The following is a 14,750-nucleotide window of genomic DNA, read 5'->3' on the forward strand; positions in this document are numbered from 1 at the left end:
TGGGCACTTGCCACATACAGTGCAAGTGGGAGTTATAAATAAGGTTGCAGCAGGTAGGAAGCAAACCAAGCACCACTCTGCCTACCAACACAAGGACGGAAATTCCACTCCTGTGCCCAACTGGAGAGCCCACCTACAACAGGAAGACAGCATGGCAAAAATCACCTTAGGCACTCCCCACTAGGACCACAGCTTGTCGTTGCCCTCCCAGGATAGGATTTAAGCCCCCTAGACCACACTGAGACAGAGGGCTCCACTTATGTAGCCAAGTCGCAGCTTATCCTGTTTTACCCCTTCAGTGGAGCATTCTTCTCAAGGCAGTCCCGTGGCATTGTGGCCATCTTGCTTAGCATTTTGGATTCCGAGAGGGGTGCCACTTCCAATGTCCGTAGCTCCAAGAGACCGCAGTCCTAGCTGTTGGATTCACAGCCCCCGACTGATGCTCCTCTCTATTACAGAGCTATCAGTCAAATTGGATCTGCCATTCATAGCAATCAGTGTTAGATCCACCGTCAGGATCTACTCATCCACACAGAGCTGAGTGCCCTTACATCCGCGATCGACAGGATCCAAGCCACGCCCCCCACAGCATGCATCTTTATGCTTTGCTCTTGTTTTTAAGCACCCACAATTTGCACCTATTAAGTAGTTGCTCCTAGTTGTTCACTGCTGCTTTTCTGATCTTAAATTCTAAGTAAAACAAGCAAAAAAAGACAAGCCACAGCAGAGCTATTTTGAGCTAGGGCAGTCTCCTTTGGTTGCTGAGGACAGCTGAGCACTGCAGCAGCAGTGTACCAAAGTGGCTCAGCAAGGGAATGGGCTGTTTTTTTACCTGGTTTGGAAGCCATGTTTTTTTGCCAGATTCCGAATCCGGGAAAATCTGGCATAACTCCAGCACAGCTGCCCTGCAGAAATATCTGTACCCCAACATTAAATTGGAACAACTTCTAAGTAATCAATTTCCAAGCCACCAAATAGCACAAAGAGGTGTCAAAACCAGGCATGACAATGTTAGGCCTGGATGAACACCCCTTATTGTGCTGCATGAGATTATCACATTTGTGGCAGGCGGAGTAGGGATACTGATTGGGATTACTATTTCCACTTCTCCTTTCCCCTTTTTCTGTCAAACTCGAATGGTTTTTCACCAGATTGTGATTTTCATGCTGATGAAAAACCATTGGATTCATATGGGATAAATCAGCTTCTATTTCTTGCTAAAAACTACTGGTGGACTCAGTAGGAATCCAAACCAAATTCGTCTCATCATCCATGTAAGGGAGGAGGCATTTAAAGTTCCTAATTTGTACGTTTGTAATTTGTACTGTAAACCATGCAAATTACACAAAGAGGAGAGCAGTACATGTAAGTGCACATTTTGCTGGTGGTTCTGTGCAATTTAGATGTTTTGCAGAATGCTCTCCCCCCACCCTTGGGCAAAGGCCGGAAGAGGTTTGGAACCCTCTCATATCCTCTTTAATCCCCCCTTGTCCACTCTAACCCCATTGTCTTCTTTATTTTCACACAAAATAACAGCCTTTCCATGTTACTTTCATCCAGAGGGACTACCAATTGGTAAAATGTGTAATGTTTGCTAGTAGTACTGTTTTTGTATGGCTTATATTAAACTATAAATAAATACAATAGATAATTGGCCCGCTTGCAGCCCTTCATAAGGATATCATATTTCTATAGATACATTTGCTTTGAATTAAATTTTATTAACATTCATGTCGTTTTCCAATGACCGATTTATAAATCCACGTCAACGTCTACCCTAATTTATTTTTTACTTCTTCTGCTACCTGTTTTATTCAAAATTGGACTATAATCTAAGGCATCTGGCACTGGTCCTCCACGAGAATATTACAATCTGTCAACAGTGGTCATATCTTTACCTACATTAAAGATCTCAATATCTCTTTTCTAAACCTAATGCAGTTCATCAAACGTCTCCTCGCTTCATGAGGCATTGCATAGGCCTAAAGACAGATTAAAGTAAACTATTGAAAGGCAGTTGGGTATTATCGGGAGCTGGTTTGCAAGCAACTGCGATTTTAAGCAAAAGAAGCAATTTATTTATCCTTGTGGGAGAATCTTCATACTGCCAAAAAGCATTCCATTTTTTTCAAGCCCTACCAATGCGCTCTACAGAGTTACAATTGCCTGTGTTTCAAAAAATCAATACAATGTTATGATACAGAATTGTTGGATATAAAATAAAGATGTCCAAATGGAGAAAGGGTGTGGGTATTTCTTCCGATTTTCGTGAATATGTCTTGGTTTCTGAATCAGGATCTCAAAAGTTTTTCATACTTTTCAAATACACCAATTACTTGAAGATTGTTGTGCTTCTGGAAACACTACTTTTATTTTTGAGCTTTTTTGGTAGGACATCATTTGAGGGTTAAGTTCTCCTCATCATGGAAAGCACAGTCCCAGTTTTTGCATTCAATGAGTCTACTGGAACCTCTTTGTTCTAATACAACCTCAAGTAAGTAACCTTCATATGAAAGCTCAGGTCGTTGGTCTGGTGGCTTCATCCTCCTACTATATCAAATTGCTCTCACATGCTCGACCATTTCTTTCCCATAGTAGTAGGGAAACCCTTGCCAGGGCATTGATTAGCTCCAGGCTTGATTATTGTAGCAGCCTGTTAATTGGTCTTTCTAATGGTGAGCTTAACAGACTGCAGGTTGTGCAGAATAATGCAGTTAGGGTTGTCATGGACAAGAAAAGGTCCGATCATATTTCCGAGGCGAGAAGGGAACTTCACTGGCTCCCTATTAAGGAACGTATCCTCTTTCGGCTCTTATCTATCTCTTTTAACTGCCTGAAACATTCAGACCCTAGTTATCTCAGTGAGGAACTACGACCTAAAGTGATCAAACATAATCTCAGATCCTACAACCAATATCATCTTATGCTTCCGGTATGTGAACTATCACAAACCAAGGCTGGTGCCTTTTTCTCTGCAGCTCCTGTGGCCTGGAACAATTTGCCCTTGAAATTGAGATCAGAAAACTATTTGTTTAAATAATCTACCTCTGGTTTACTAATTTCCTGATCTTTTTCTTACCCTTCTGTTTGCTCAATCACTTCTCTCATCTGTTTGTCAGCGCCCTTATGCCTTCGGGTCAGTGGTTTCTGCGCTATATAAATGTTAAATAAAATAAAGTACACTGCTCTATTTGGTTTCTTGGTGAAACCAAAAGGTATCTAGCATCACACTTTGTTTTTTCTCAATGGGTCTCAATGAGAAAATCAATCCTTTTTTATCGTGGCAGGGATCATTTGAGCTAGGGTGAGAATGAGACTATTTTCAATTCATTGCTGTTGTTGTAATTAATAAAGCCAGAGCGAGTGAAGGGTGACATCCTATCCTGCTGTTTGTTTTGATTTACGTGCATCGGATTGCTTTTGCCAAAGGACCTGCAAGCTCCGCCCATCCAGGAAGTGAGAGCCTAAAAGTCAGCCCCATCGGCCCTGCAGCTTTAAGGCCGAGCAAATGAAGGGCGACATTGTATCCTGCTGTTTGGCTGTTTGCAGCTTTGCTGGGTGTCGGTGCTCCGCTCATTCCTGAAATCCAAAGACCCCAATAAGAGCAAGGTAAGGAGTGCCACATGCGTGTAAATACTGTAAGTATTCACAAACTATTCACAAAAAAACTGCAATAGACCCATTAATTGGTACCTGAATATATATATAAACTCTCTGGGGCTGAGGACTCGTGAGTGCTGGGACTTCATTTCTGGCTTGCATTTCAGGGCGTTTTATGTATAAGCCTTGTATTGCTTTATCTTCGCTTGCTGCAACCTTACCCCTGGGGACTGCGGGGCGTGACCATTGGTCTCACCCTTTGACCCGGGAATTAAATTTTTGGCCAGAGTCCCATTTTCTATTACCTGTGCTGTGCAACCGGATTGACGGGTTGCTGGATAATCTAAGAAATCCCCATGAGATCAGGCCTGTGGGCGGGGCTTGCCTGCTAACTCCTTCACAGGAGCATATGGTGGAATCTGACTCAATGAGGGGGCCTCAGTTAGGAGGTCCTAAACCACGGACTTCTAATATGCAAAGCACCTCCCTTTTGATGAACGCATCCCTTCCCCCCGAAACAGGGGTCACATTCATTGCAGATGGAGAGGCAGGAACCTCCGGTGTCCTAAACTTAGGCACTAAATTAGTGCTCACTTCAGGGAATCCACCTCGCCCGCTTGAACCAGTGGTGACTTTCCATAATGGGGCGAAAGGGGTAGATCCTGGGGCCGAAATCATCCCAACCATTACCAATGTACCCCATGCGAACCCCCGGAAGAAGGCGAGGCAGGCGCTATCCACCAAGTCACCATTATCTTGGACACCAAAACTAACCCTGTCCTCGAGACCAATCTCTGTACAAAAGGGTCATGGATCACTACTTTGTTAAACCTGCCACGACCAGCACAGATATTAAATCTCTTCTGGCTTTGAAGGGCACAGCAATGCTTGACCATTCAGTGAGGGCCTCACAGCCCAATTTTGGGAGGCTTAAAGATTTGACTGACATCAGTATTATTGAACTGGCTGACCAAGCGGAGGTCGAATTGGAGGCTCTGAACTTAGAACATACTCAAAATCAGCCCCATGATCCATGTGAGGCACCCACTTTTGACTCTCCGACTCCATTGGTTGACATGATAAATGAAGATATGTCCAGACATGACCAAGGGGACTTACAGCCACCGTCCCAGGGAAGCGGGGGGGGGGGGTTGTAGGAGGTCAGGATGATTCTTCAGTGCTTCACCACTTGTTGAGGGAGGTTGACGAGTGCATTTGCCTGACTCACCCCACTGTATCGGCCTTAAATATGGTGTTAAGTTCATTTGTTGCCTTATATGATAACATCTGGGCTGAAATGAAATCTACCAAAGCTGCTTTGGCCGATGTTACCCATAAACTTGAGGAGAGTGTGTCTGAGGTTTGCTTCGGTCACTTTGGTGTGAGCAAGGCAAAGGCAATACATAAGGAGCAGCAGTTGATTGTTAATATGGACAATGACCCAGGGTCTGTTATTGAAATTTCAGATGATGTATGTGTGAATGACCACGCGACCATCCAGGAATCGGTTGATGATTTGGCTGGGATTAACTCGCCAATTATTCATCCGGTTCACAGTACTATTGGTATTGCTGCCACAGGTATTGACCTCACTAATGAACCAGCTATTATGGGTGAAGTTGTAAAAGGGGACATAGGAGGAGAGTGGGGTCCACTTAAAGCTCAAGCTAGTTCCCCGCTCCTGATAAAATCTACCAATGCCTTGAAAGGAAAAATGATGAAATGCAGAATGGGGGGTAGGAAAAACAGAATTCTGTCTCTCAGAACGACCCACCGTACCCTCTTCTGTACTAAATTGTCACCTGTGCCGGAGCATGTGATTCTTAACCCAGAGTCTGTGCTAAATGCTCAGGCACTAATTGACACGACACCAATTGCTACTGGAAGGCAGGATTGTGTATTTATTACTCCAGCCCTACTACTGATACATTGGTGACGAGTGTGGCCCTCTCAGCGGGCAGGGGTATCCCTGATACTAGCTATACTTTGGAGGCGAATGGCTTTCCTGTTACCCCTTTTCCTATCCATTTCCCCTCTGTGCTATGGGGCGAGCAGAGAGGGGGCATTTATCAACCTGGGCCATTCTCTAACCAACTCCAGTCCATTTGGGGACCACCCGAAGGAGTGTCCACCTCTTCGTCAATTCCTGCTAAGGATATGGCAGGTAGAATTGGGTCTCCAGGTGCAATGGAAAGACCTTCTCTGCACCTAACAGGGTTAATGTCAAGACTTGATGGTCGTGTAGGCGATGAAACCTCTGTCCCCAAGTACCACTCGAGCAAACAAGAAATTACTGCCCGAGCGGTCCTTGAGGCCACAGGTGGTGATCTTCGTCAGCCGCAACAAGGAATACCTGAAGATGCCGGAAGGTGCCCCCTATGACCGCTGTAAGGAAAACACGAGGTTAGGTCAAAAACACAGAACCCCAGACTTACATATATGACTGTGTAACAAGTCTAGAATAAGGCTTACCCTTAAGAGTTGGTCGGGACTTAATAATGGTGTAAAGATGTTTGTCGGAGGCAGCCGGCAAGGGTGACGAGATTGATGAAATCACCACCTTACGTAGAAGCCAGAAAACATAGATCAATCAGTTGAAAAGTGCGTAATCCAAGAACATAGTTCATAACAAAAGGGCAATCCAAATAGCAATCCAGGGATGGAAATGTGGTCGAATCCAGTAGAAAAATAGTTCCAAACAACGGTACCGTGAAGGAAGAAGCCAAAATCAGAGTCCAAAATCAATCCGAGGTCAGTGGTAGTAAACTTGGTCCGTAGTCCGTAACACGCCCAACAGGATCAGCTGAGAAGCGCTGAAGGGCAGTCGGCGCGTCCCTTTTGAACGCTGACTGGTGATCACATGACTCTCATCAACCGTCACGTGATCGAGCGTGCTGAAGGAGGAGCTCTCAGGTGCCGGCAACAGAGACGTTGTAGAATGCCCGTGGCGCGTCTCCATGGCAACTGCCACTGCCGGAATGGAAACCAACGTTGAGATGGCAAAAACCGGCGTTGTTGACCTTGTCCCATTCCTTGCCGGCAAGCCTGCAGGGGAGAGTGTGTTTTGGCATGTATTTTGGTGGAGATAGTGGGAGCTGTATTGTGAGATGTGTTCATGGAACGTAGGGGCGTGACAGAGCCCCCCCTCAAAGGCCCACGACCCCGTGGGCTAGAAGGGTTCTCCCGATGGAACCTGGACACCAATAACGGGGCATGCACATCAGACGATGGGACCCAGGACCTCTCCTCAGGACCATAACCCAACCACTCCACCAAGTATTGTAACCTCCCCCTAACAACCCGGGATCCCAGAATAGAGCTAACTTCATAATCCTCCTGGGAAATCACAGGGACAGGGCCAGGAGCGGGAGCAATGCGTGTATCATCAGGACAAGGCTTGAGGAGAGATGTGTGAAAAACAGGGTGTAATTTCCATGAAGCGGTGACGGCGAGTCTATAGACCACCGGGTTCAGAACCTTAGAAACCCTATACGGGCCGACAAAACGGGGAAGCAGTTTACGACAACCCGGTATATGGAGATGCCGTGTAGACAACCATACCCGGTCGCCTGGCTTATATGACGGGGCCTCTTTCCTTTTCTTGTTAGCCGCAGCACTCATAGATACCTGGGCCTCCTGGAGATGGACAAGGGTTTGAGCATGGACGGATGCGAGATCTCTGACACAGCCATTTGCCGCAGGGGTACTGGTACTCAATACAGGGGCATTGGCAGGATTCAAATCAGAAAAGGGTAAAGTACGTGGATGTTGGCCATAGAGCAAAAAAAACGGAGAAAACCCAGTGGACGAGTGCAGGGCGTTGTTATAAGCAAATTCCGCAAAATGAAGAGAATCAAACCAGGTATTCTGGAATTGCAAAGTTAAGCACCTCAAGTACTGTTCCAAGACCTGGTTTACTCTCTCAGTTTGCCCGTCGCTTTCTGGATGGTAAGCTGAAGAAAAACGGGCATCTATACCTAGTAGTTTGGTAAGGGCCAACCAGAAACGTGAGGTGAACTGAGACCCCCTGTCTGACACAACGACACTCGGTAAACCGAACAGACAGAAAATCGATTCAAAAAACATCCGAGCCAATGAGGGAGCAGTAGGAATGCCTTTACATGGTAAAAAACGGGCCATTTCTGTATATGAGTCTACTACCACCCAAATCGTGTCGTAGCCTTGTATTCGTGGTAGATCAGTTATCAGGTCCATATGCATATGCCGTATGCCATGGTTTTGGGGGTATGGGCAATGGTTGTAGCAATCCTAGTGGACGACCCTTCCGAGTCTTGCATTGTGCACATATAGAGCAGGTGTTAACATATGTCTCCACGTCTCGGCGCATCGATGGCCACCAGCACCAGCGTTTCAAAAACTCTAGAGTACGTCGCTGACCTGGGTGGCCATTGATTGGAGCATTGTGGGACCACTCTAAGGCCTGGTTACGAGAGTCACTGGTGGGGAGGAACAGCTTTCCTTGAACAAAAGGCAACCCATCCTGCATAACGGTATCCCAATCATCCAATACTTGGGGATGTTTTATAACCCATTGGCGTATAGCCTTTATCATAGGAGAAGATGGAGTACAGGTACAAACAACATGGTCTTTACCTAAGAGAGTTTCGGGATATGAAGGGAGAGGTATTCCCCCAGGTGAACGGGACAGAGCATCCGCTTTACCATGTGACAAACCCGGTCTGTGTTTGACAAGGAAATCGTATGCAGCAAAAAAAAGGTGCCAACGAACTTGTCTACTATTGGCGCATTTCAGAGACGCTAGGTCCTGTAAGTTTTTATGGTCTGTGTAGACGATAGTCTGATGTCTTGCCCCAACAATATGGTGTCTCCAGACCAACAATGCATCTCTGATGGCCAAAAGCTCTTTTTCAGTGACCGTATAGTGAGTTTCGGTCGGTGTGAATTTCCTGGAATGGTAGGCCACCGGGTGTAGTGCTCCGGTGGTAGGACAAGGCTGATATAGGATGGCCCCTAAAGCAAAGGAAGAAGCATCTGCTTCTACGATATACAGAAGCTCTGGGTCTGGATGCTGCAGGACTGGGGCCGTGGTGAACGAGGTTTTAAGGGAGTCAAAAGCTGCTTGATGTGCATCGGTCCAGATAAATGGTACTGCAGGACTGGTCAATGCGGTTAATGGTGCCACAATGGAGGAAAAATTTGCAATGAATCTCCGGTAAAAATTTGCGAACCCTAGGAAGGATTGCAATTGTTTCAATGTAACAGGTACGGGCCAATTTGTGATAGCCTGGACTTTGGATCGGTTCATTGTTAGCCCCCCAGGTGAAATATGGAAACCCAGAAATTCAACTTCAGCTGTATGAAACAGACATTTCTCAGGTTTAGCGTAGGGTGAATTCTTCCTGAGTCTTGTGAGTACCTCTCTAACATGAATGACATGTTCGGCCAATGTTTGGGAAAATATCAATATGTCGTACAAGTACGCCACGACAGTCGTTGGAAAATGGCAGGGGCATTACAGAGGCCAAAAGGCATCACCATGTATTCATACAATCCTTGGCGAGAGCAGAAAGCAGTCTTCCACTCATCCCCTAGTCGCATACGGACTAAATTATATGCCCTCCGGAGATCTAGTTTAGTATAGATGGAGGCATTGGTCAACTTGCCTAACAGGGTAGAGATGAGTGGAATAGGGTAACGGTTCTTTATGGTAATCGCATTCAGGCATCTGTAATCTACACAGAGGCGGAGATCGCCTTCTTTTTTCGGAACAAAAAAGATGGGACTGGCCACGGGTGATGAAGAAGGCCTGATATGTCCTAACTGTAGTGCGTGACGTATGTATTCTTTAAGGGACGTTTCTTCAGATGGTGATAGTGAATATATGCGTCCCTTGGGGAGCGATGCCCCATCAATTAGGTCAATAGAACAATCATACGGTCTGAGAGGGGGAAGTATCTCGGCAGATGTTTTATCAAAAACCGAATGGAAATCATGGTATTCTGGGGGTACTCCTGACAAGGTGGCTCCCACCGTATGGGTTATTTCAGGTGGGTCGTTCTCCCCAACAGGGGCTAAGTGTAGGGCCCCAAGTGCCCTCGCAGGGTTGTTTAATTCATCTTCCAATAAACAAAAGTGTTGGCAAATATCTGATTCAAAAGAAACCTGCCCCGTACCCCAGTCGATGAGTGGATTATGCTTTTTTAACCAGGGAAGGCCTAGGATTATTCCAAACTGTGGTGTGGATATCAAATCAAAGGACAATTGTTCTTTATGGTTCCCCTGAATAATCACGTCCATCTGGGCGGTCTGTTGTTTAATCGGACCAGAAATGAGAGAGGAACCGTCCACAGTTTGGACTGGTTCGGGATGTGTCTTGGTCACTAGTGGAAGGTTCAATGCTTTAGCCAAGGGTATATCAATAAAACAACCAGTAGCCCCTGAATCAATAACTATATGTACTGTGTGTGAACACTCACTATCAGGATGAAGCACTGCCTGAACGACCACTGGTCTTACTGGGCCGAAAGTAGGAACCCTGGGGTTGTGAATCAAGCTCGTCTTGTCCCCCATACTCAAGGACGAGCTTTCTGAAAACCTGAGGACTTGTTCTTCGTGCGTCTTGGGCATTCTTTGACAAAATGACCACTGATTCCACAGTAGAAGCATGCATTGTCGGTTTTCCGACGCTCCCTTTCGACTGGGCTTTGTACCTGGTATCAAATACTTTGGCCAATTCGCTCACCAGAAGATCAAAATCGTAAAGGGCTGGGTGGTTGTTCTCAAGAAAAGGATTAGCCCAAGTAGCTGCAACCCCGGTCAAATGGGATAACAAAAAGGCAGCTTTTGTGGTGGAATCATGGAACACCAGTGGTCGGCAAAGAAAATGAAGTTTACACTGATTAATGAAAGTGCAATATTTTCTAGGATCACCCTTGCATTAGAGCAGCCACAGGGTCCCCGGCAGCAGGTTCCATCGTCTGGACGACCAAAAAAATGGCTTCACAGTCTGTCAAGACTTGATGGTCGTGTAGCCGATGAAACCTCTGTCCCCAAGTACCACTCGAGCAAACAAGAAATTACTGCCCGAGCGGTCCTTAAGGCCACAGGTGGTGATCTTCGTCAGCCGCAACAAGGAATGCCTGAAGATGCCGGAAGGTGCTCCCTATGACCGCTATAAGGAAAACATGAGGTTAGGTCAAAAACACAGAACCGCAGACTTACATATATGACTGTGTAATAAGTCTAGAATAAGGCTTACCCTTAAGAGTTGGTCGGGACTTAATAATGGTGTAAAGATGTTTGTCGGAGGCAGCCGGCAAGGGTGACGAGATTGATGAAATCACCACCTTACGTAGAAGCCAGAAAACGTAGATCAATCAGTTGAAAAGTGCGTAATCCAAGAACATAGTTCATAACAAAAGGGCAATCCAAATAGCAATCCAGGGACGGAAATGTGGTCGAATCCAGTAGAAAAATAGTTCCAAACAACAGTACCGTGAAGGAAGAAGCCAAAATCAGAGTCCACAATCAATCCGAGGTCAGTGGTAGTAAACTTAGTCCGTAGTCCGTAACGCGCCCAACAGGATCAGCTGTGAAGCGCTGAAGGGCAGTCGGCGCGTCCCTTTTGAACGCTGACTGGTGATCACATGACTCTCATCAACCGTCACGTGATCGAGCGTGCTGAAGGAGGAGCTCTCAGGTGCCGCAACGGAGATGTTGTAGAATGCCCGTGGCGCGTCTCCATGGCAACTGCCACCGCCGGAATGGAAACCAACGTTGAGATGGCAAAAACCGGCATCGTTGACCTTGTCCCATTCCTTGCCGGCAAGCCTGCAGGGGAGTGTGTGTTTTGGCATGTATTTTGGTGGAGATAGTGGGAGCTGTATTGTGAGATGTGTTCATGGAACGTAGGGGCGTGACAGTTAAGCATGGAGGGATTATGTGGTATAAATTGTCCATTCTCTGCTATTAAGGACAAAGTGGGCACCCCTGAACCTCTATCTTCTGGTCCTAATCTTGCAATGAATTTGGATAAGGTGGAGGTTGGTTCTGGAATGGGTGAACCAACATTCCTGAAAGATCTGGCACACATTCCACCTGAATCCAACTATCCTCGGGTGTCAGCGGGGATGAAGGATCTGCTGCAGCGTCTTCATTACCCCACTAGATCTGTTACAGCAGACCACAACAAGGTCAGAGTTTCTAACAATGTTGGACCTCGAGGACCCCCAAGGGCGCCCGAGTAGATGTTCCTATTCTGGTGCCCTAAAGGGGGCAGCCGGCTCTCGGCAACCAGCGATAGGATCCAGAAATGGAATGCACCAAATTAAAATTCGCTGCATTCTTGGATCCGACTATTGGATATGTATGAATCGAATTAATATTCTAGCCATCTTTGCCGCTATTCCATGTTTGGCTCTGGTGGCATTGGCAGATATTGGGAGGGTTTCCTTCCCAGAGAGATGTTTTGAGTAGTAGTATTATTTATCTGTCCTCTCCCTTGGTAAGGGAACTTATCTTTAATCAAAGTGAAGCACTACTTGGATTGGGCTTTGAAATTTCACAGATAAATGGGCTGGGCGCTGGGATGCCTCCAAGTAGGGAGACTTTTCCCATCGATAATCAACCTATGGCTGCAGCCAACCCTGACCAGATAGTTTGGAGGGGTGTGACGACGGATATGGATTGGGCATCAATCATCTCTTCCCTATGGCAAAAACAGGTTCCGTGAGAATGAGATCGCTCTGGGTGATGTTTGGAAGAGTGTACCTTTATGTTTAAAATCCTGGAACACCCGAGGCAATCTCCATCTTTTCTCTAACATTTCCTGCATGAACATTTTGAGAATGGCTAATTGCATCTGTCTACAGGAGACATGGCTGACACCAGCCCCTAGTTTAGATGGATATAGTGTGTTTATTCAGCCTGCCAGGGATTGTACGGAGGGGAGACCCTCAGGAGGTCTCTTGACTGCAGTGGATATTTCTCTGGGCCTTAGCAAGGTTGTAATTGCAGGCCTACCGTTTGGTGCCTTGGGTGTAGATTGTAGGACTACAGATGGATTGATGAACCTTCTACTGCTCAATATTTATTGGCAAAAAGGCATGGATCTAGTAGATCCCTTTTAGATGGGGTCTGTCGGGTGGTGGATGAGTGGATGGGATTCCATCCAGATGGGAAGGTTACAGTCATGGGTGATCTGAATGCAGACTGTGACCATTCCCACCAATTGTGGGAGCCAGTAGAGATTCCCATTGGGAACTCAGGGAAGAAATCTGCGGGACAGAAGTGGAGTGTGGGTTTGAGTGGTAGGGGATTATTCCCTCTGGTTGGAGGAACCGCTGACTCCCGTAATACTAGTGAATTGCATACGTGGCACAGAGGGAATAGTTCTTCCTTGATTGATTATATTTTTGTTGACCCCTTCTTAATGAACTATTGACGGTCATTTGATATTCTTAGGAATGACTGGAGTGATCATTCCATCCTTAATGCGCAGTTCAACTGGGTTCCTAGCATCAGGAAATGTCGGCAAAAGCTCCAACTGACTGCTAATGTAGCGGGTAATGCAGTCAGATGGACTGATTTGAATATTCGCCACCTGAATTCCAATATACTACAGGCACTCAATTGTTCGACCTATGAGTGGAAGCTTACAAACTTTAATGCATATGCGTTCCAGTCATTCGTCGGTCATATGATTGATGAGTTGGGCGTGGGGAGTGGAGTTAAAGGTCATCGACAGGTTAGACATGCCCACTGTTATAATACCAAACTGGCACTCACAAAAAATAAATTGAGCGCAGTGAAACAGGTCCAGTGTGCTGACCATGAAGAGGCCACCCGTAGGGAGTTAATTAGGAAGCTCAAGCAATCATATAAAAATTATTGCAAATCAATTAAATTTGAGATGCTTCAGAGTGATGCAGAAAAGATGCTTGAGATCCTAATTACTGCAGATGTGAGTGCCCATTGGTATCTGGTGAATGGATAGGACCCCAATTATGCAACCTGTCAGTCGAACTCAATATCTGAACAAGACTGGATCAAGTTCTATGAGGAAAGGTTTGGGTTGTCTATGATGGACCCCCCATTGGTATTAGATCTAACCAGAGTTGTAAGGTGGAATCCTCCTGTAGACCTTGAAGCCATTCAAAAACTGATCCCTAGGTTCAAATGATCACGGGCCCCTGGGCCTAACGGCCTCACAAATAACACCTTTATGGACAATCAGTCTACCTGGCCCATCTCCTGTACCTGGAGTTTAGCAACATCTTTTCCACAGGTGTGACTCCAATTTCTTGTAATACAGCTCATGTTGTCCCGCTCTTCAAGTGTGGTAGCAGGACTGACCCATCGAACTACCGCCCTATTTCACTTATCGATGCAGACTGTAAGATCTTTTCGTCTTTCCTGCTATCTCATCTCGAGGAGTGGGCACGCATATACCATCCATTGGACCAATTTCAGACTGGCTTCAGGAAGGACCACTCGACCAACATTAATGGGCTCGCCCTTACGTGCGTGCAAGAAGCAGCATGGCTGACATCAGGGGGCTGCACGTACATGGCCTCGATTGACTGCCGCATTTGATCGTGTAGATCGAGGCAGATTGTGGAAAAGCTGGCAAATTGGGGCCTGCCCTTGGGGCTCTTGAGGCTAATCAGCGGTGTCTACCAAAATTGTGGTGTCCAGGTCCACTTAAACCAAAGGGGGGATCTCTCGAAGAGAATTCTATCTTACTAGGGGGTTAGACAGGGCTGTACAATGCCCCCCTGGCTCTTCAACCAATATTTCTCTGACGTTGTGCTCTCGCTAATGAAGGAAGGATTCTTTGCTCCTAATATTGGCAAGGAAAACATTATTTGGCTTGCATACGCAGATGCCCTGTTAATTTTTGACCACACTAGGGTAGGGTTACAACTGTCAGGATTAGTCAAGCGAGTACAAAGGCAGCGAATATGGCAAGGGAAATGTGCACTAAATCACACAGTGAATAGCTTCGAATTAAACTACGTGCACACAGGAACAACGACTCATGTATGCTAGAACCCAGGAGTGCAAATAGAGTGTGACAACAAAACCAATATATGAAAAGGGATGTGGGGTAAGCACCTGACCGCGAGGAAAGTCGGCAAGCACCTTACCCCCAATTGCTGTTACAGGTA

This window comes from Ambystoma mexicanum, chromosome 6q (assembly GCF_040938575.1).
Source record: "Ambystoma mexicanum isolate Mex_15411 chromosome 6q, UKY_AmexF1_1, whole genome shotgun sequence".
In the NCBI taxonomy this organism is placed as follows: Eukaryota; Metazoa; Chordata; class Amphibia; order Caudata; family Ambystomatidae; genus Ambystoma; species Ambystoma mexicanum.